The sequence below is a fragment of the Elephantulus edwardii genome, unplaced genomic scaffold (genome assembly GCF_000299155.1).
Source record: "Elephantulus edwardii isolate Elephantulus edwardi_28Jun2011 unplaced genomic scaffold, EleEdw1.0 scaffold00006, whole genome shotgun sequence".
Taxonomy (NCBI): Eukaryota; Metazoa; Chordata; class Mammalia; order Macroscelidea; family Macroscelididae; genus Elephantulus; species Elephantulus edwardii.
In genome coordinates, this window is record NW_006399756.1 from 22,791,928 (window position 1) to 22,797,927 (window position 6,000).

Here is a 6,000-nt window from a genome sequence, read left to right on the forward strand (position 1 = left end):
GCTGGATCATGCAGAGTTTCTGCATTCAGCTTTTTTGAGGAAATTCCAAACTGCCTTCCAACATGGTTCTACAATTTTACAGTCCTACAATGTTTGAGAGTCCCACCTCTCCGCAACCTCGCCAACATTTATTGCTTGTTGTCCTGTTAGACTTTGTCACTGCTACTGGAGTAAGATGGTAGGTATCTCAGTGTGGCTTTGATTTGCATATCTCTTAGTGCCAGTGATTTTGAGCATTTCCTCATGTGTCTGTTGGCCATCTGAATGTCTTCCTCATGATAAGCCTTCCCATGTCTTTTGCCCATTTAGTAATAGGGTTATCAGTGTTTCTTGTGGAGGCCCTGTATGATTCTGTAAACTTGTGTTATGAGGTCCCTTGTCTGAGATGTTGTTGTTGTTGTTAAGTGCCATGGAGTTGTAGGCAACTCATAGCGACCCTATGAAAAAAAGACCTGGAACTTGTATAACATTTCATCCAGGTTCATAGAGTTTTTGGAAGCAAGCTATTTCGGAAGTGGATGCCACTCCTGCTTCCAAGCTTGTTTTAATCGGGGAGCTCTACCAAACACTGTGGATAGCCATTCTCGCATTTGACACATTAGTGTCATAATATTCAGCTTCAGAGCCGCCACGAGTTACCTCTGTACAAGAAATGGACAGACCAGGGCTATATGACCTAGAAGAATATTTGACCAAAAACAATTAAAAACAGACCTGAGGATCATGGATTAGAGTCATTCATCATTCACCTTTGGCTTGGTAGCATCACTTTCTGTTCACTAGGCCAACTGATCTCTCTCTATGCTGTTATGTTAAGTGCTGTTGAGTTGTAGGCAACCCTATGAATATTACCAAATATCTTCCCCCCCCACAAATTGGTGGAGTTTCTTTTCATCCTATTAGAAAAAAAAAGTGAGATGTACATAGAGATTTAATCTATGAAAGGTCCTGTTACTCTGAGTAAACGAACTCAGTCTCATCAGGACAAATACTACATAAGGGCATTATTGTAATATTAGAAAGATGACTGGCAAAACATGAGTGGGGATCAAAGAGCAGAAGGGGTAGGAGCAGGATGGCGAGGATGGGGGGTGCAGAATCATAAGGTCACACAATTTGGTGGGTGGAAGAAGAGAGTAAAGCAAATGTGAAAGATCCTGCAAGGACCTGGAAAAACGGGCCATTGGTGGGTGTAGTACAATGGTGATTAATTTTCTAAAACACATTGTATGGAAATGAATGCCTGTATGAAACATAATGTCAGTGAAGACAAGTGTAGGGGGATATATCTGCATTTAAAAAAAAAGTACTACTATGAGACAGAGGTGATATACAGTGCAGAAAATATCAAACATTATCACTAGTATCACTTGCAAGTAAAGTTCTGCTAAATATTATAAAAAAACAACTGGAATAGTATATTAACAGAGAACAACCATAATACAAGCTGGGTTTAGAAGAGGCCAGGGCCCTCGAGACATTTTCACCAATGTCAGATGGAACTTGGCTGAAAGCAAAGAGTAGCAGAAGGATGATTGTCTGTGTTTCATTGATTATCCAAAAGCATTTGACTGTGTAGATTACAATAAACTGTGACTAACCTTCAGATGAAAGGGAATCTAAGAACATTTGATTGTTCTTACATCAAATCTATATTTGGACCAGAAGGCAGTCACCAGAACAGAGCAGGAAAGGAATGCATCAGGGATGTGTCTTGTCTTCATAATTTTCTTTTTTTTCTATATTTTATTAATTTTCATAAACATTTACAGAGATTTTGGGTTTCCATTCATTCATTGTTGCACTATTCTCTCTACCCTCCTCCCAGTTTGTTCTTGTCCAAATACCACAGTGCTTGTCAAAGCCAGTTCTGATTAATCTTCTTTGTCAGTGTGTCCTTTGCCATTCCCTATCACTCCTCCCTGAGAGAGACTTCACCCTGAGTCATAAGGAAAAGGGGATGGCATATTCTCTTAGCTACTTCCTGCTGAAAAGGGACGCTGTAGGTTTCAGGGTGAAGATCTTCTCTCACTACTCTAAAGGGCCCCTTTGGCAGTAGGAAACACATAGACTATTATGGAGATTGATTTTGGGATTTAGATGCACTCTTATTGATTGTGCTTGGCCGTACATGTTCATATCCTTGAAGATGTATCATGGGGGTGTTGCAACCTAGAAGACACAAATTTGACTAACAAGTTATAAGTACATGAGTCAAAAAATAAGGAAAAAGAAAAAAAAAAAATCCTTCAATGTTTTACAAACCCTCCCCCAGGTCCCCTCCACCATGTAGCCCTCGCTCTAGTCTCCTGTGATGACAGAAATACCTAGTTATATATCTCTTTTAAACAGTTTTCAATCTAATATGCAGGAAAGATCATTTGGGAGGCTAGACTTTATGAGGAGGAATGTGGCATCAGGATTGGAGGAAAACTCATCAACATCTTACATTATGTAGATGATAAAACCTTACTTGCTGAAACTGAGAAGGACCTGAAGCATTTGCTGAAGAACATCAAGGACTACAGTCTTCAATATGGAGTAAAGCTCAAAATCAAGAAAACAACTATTCTCACCTCTGGGTCAATTACCAACACCATAATGGATGGAGAAGAGATTAGGTTGTTAAAAATTTCAGGGTTTTTGGCTCCATAGTCAATACTCTTTGGCACCAAGACTCAGGAACTTAAAAGATAAATTGCATTGGGGAAGTGTGCTGTCAGAGACCTCTCCAAAGTGCTGAAGAGTAATGATGTCGTTCTAGAAACTAAGGTGTACCTGATACAGTCCATGGTCTTCACAATTACTTGCTATAAATCAGAGACATGGACAATGACTAAAGATGACAGAAGAAGAATTGATGCCTTTGAGTTGTAGTGCTGGAGAAGAGTATTGGACACAATTGCCAAGAGAACAAACAGGTCTGTCTTGGACAGGATGAAACCAAGTTACTCCTTGGAGGCAAGGTACTAGAAGTTACGTCTCACATACTTTGGACATGTTAACAGGAGGTGCAGTTCCTGGAAAAGGGCATCATGTTTGGAGGGTTGAAGGGACAGCATAGAAGAGGCAGACCCTGGTTGAGATGGATTGACAAGGTAACTGGGACAATGGGATTAAGTTTGTCTTAGTCAGTGAGACTGGCTCAGGATAGGGCAGGTTTCACCGCTGTTGTACAAAGTGTCTCTAAGAGTCGCAGACGACCTGACGACACACAACAAATCGGAGACCTACAAAGTGACTCTATTCTCAAAGCAAGATAACTGTTCATTCCAGGAAGGTATCATAATTTCTGTAGTTTCCTTATATGGATATTTAACTTGTTTCATATCTTTTATAATAGTAAATAAACTCCATTGTAAGGGGCAAAGAATATAAGGCACTGCATCCTTGGGTTGTGGCTGTGTGCCTTGCACACAGAAGGTGTTTTCAGAAGGAAGATTGCAAGCAGTTCTCATGAGGCGCTCTGAGAAGGAAGATTACAAGCAGTCCCCATACATCTTTAAACACTGACTTTTGTGAGAGTAGAAACAAATGTTCCTGCTCTTGATAAGGTTGTTGCAAAATGAGAGAAAGCACAGTTCATGAATACAAAGAAGTCTTGCTTGAATGTATGTTTTTTATCTAACTGTGTACCCGACCCACCCTGGCCCTATAGTAATCCTTAAAGTTTCTATTTGTACCCGGCCCATTCGGGCCCTGTGAAGTAATCCTTAATGGTTTCCTTTCTCTGTGAACTATTCCTTTGTTTCTGAATGCTAATAAAAGCAAAGGTTTGGGGGTTCCTGGGTGCTATTAGCCTGAGCAAGCTTCTAGCCCTTTCTGGATCCACATTCTGCTTTGCTAGTCTTCCTTAGGCTCCACCCACGAGAAACAACACTTCAAGAGACACAAAGAGGCAACTGAAGGTTTCTGAAAAGTTCCTGGAGGGAGCACCTACCACATAATCAGTGACTGAGAGCAGTTCTTAACAAAACAGAATATAGAAAAAGTCCCTAAAACTCTACCAGGGTTCTCTCGTCCTAGTAAGACATGATATGTAGGAAGAAGTTATTCTTTGAACATCAATTTAAATGTCGGGATTCCTACTTGCTCTGAAATTCAATGTACCAAAAATCAGCAAAACAGCAACTTAAGAAATAAAAGGATCTTCAGTCGCTGTGACAGAACGCTTACCATCCGTCACATTTCCTTGCAGGATAAAATGGGTGTGTGGTGGAAGCCTGACAGAGGACAACACTGGGGACTGGACCGCATTAAACTCTAAAAATACACATTGTTCATCCTACGTTACCAACAAGTATCTCCTGTTAATTTACATGGTAGTTCACTGCAAAGCTCCAGAAATAACATGAACCATCTGGACGTGTGGAATAGAAATAAAATTTCCTCCATAATTTTTTTTTTTTTTTAGAAAATGAAGCCTTCTCTCCCTCTCCTCCCCTTTCTCTACCTTCCCTGCTTCTCCTTCCATTGCAGACTCTCCTCCTAATTGTCCCTCCTTTAAAAACAGTACTAAAAATCTTCCAAGAGAATGTTTTTAGGTGTGACTCTCCTTGTCCAATTGTCCCTAAATCCCCATCTAATTGTATGTTTCTCAGAAGGAGGAATAACACACGTATCACTTACAACGTGGCCTAAAGAAGGACAGGCTGCCCCAGAATCCACGCTGGCTGACTGAGTGGAAGGGAAGAGTAGGATTCCACTGTGAAAAGACTGTTCCCAATTCACTCACGTTACTTCCTTTGTACATAATCATGAATAAAAAATTTGCAAAATCCAGAAGAGTAAAAACGAGTCACCTCTGACCAAAGCTTAGCCATGTTAAAGCATTCCGTTATATTTCTTTTGAGTCTTTTTTTCCTAGTTCTTTAAACATAGTCTGTTCAGTATATATTTACACCCTATCTGCTAAGTGCCTAGCATTGTGCTAAATATAGCTGTGCTATTGCTATGTGATGCATGTTAGAGGCTTGGATTTTTCATTTAACTATACAGTATAAACAATGCTTGTTATTAAAATGTACTTTATGAATATAGATTATAGTTTGGGGTTTTTAAAAAAATTCTGATTTATTTACAAAGTTCAAATGCATTGTTTTCAAACAAGATCCTTCCCATTTCCTTTACCCGCCCCCACATTAAAATGTGCAACCCTACGATTAACACCCCATCTTCCACCTCCCATCCTCACCCCTCTGCTCCCACCCTTCCCCCCCTCTTGGATTCTGACACTCACTATAATCACAGTTTTACACAGTATTTGTCCTGTGGGACTCAGTTCACACAGCATAATGCTCTGCAGTCCCTCATAAATTAAGTAGTAATTTACTAAATCATTGCTCCTACACGCTGCGTAGTATTCCATTGTCTGAATGTACCACAAGGTTATAGTTTCTTTTATTCAAATAGCTCCAATTATTATACTTAAAATAATATTTTAAAATAAAATTTCTTGAGTGGTTTCTTACTCAAGGCAACCTCTATCGTTATAAATGAAAATGTTGTTGCTGTTGTGGACTTTAGAGTCAGAACTGACCCATAGCTGACCAAGCCTCCAGCAGGTTTTCTGAGCAGTTAAACTCATGAAAGAAGATTGCCCAGTTTTCTCCTATGGAGTAGCTGGCAGTTTTGAACCACATACCTTTGGGTTGCCAGTGCAACTTGTTATGCTAAATCATAGCATGAGGGTTAAAAGAATTCTCTTTAGAAGAAAAAAATAGTTCAACTTCAGACTCATCTTTTTAGGATTTTTATAGAAATTGTTTTGAACAGCTTTATTAATGGTGACTGAAGTAGTTGTGGCCCCTACAGCTCCTTGGGACTAAATCTATGATTTGAGGAGTCATTTTAGAGTTTATAGGGAGCTCTGTGCGTGTTAATTCAAAAGGGACCCTTTTCTGGTCATTTGAAACCCCCACCACTGTATGGGAGAAAGATGGGCAATCTCCTCCTGCAAGAAAACTCACTTTGAAAACTCACCAGCTACAAACTGGTTTT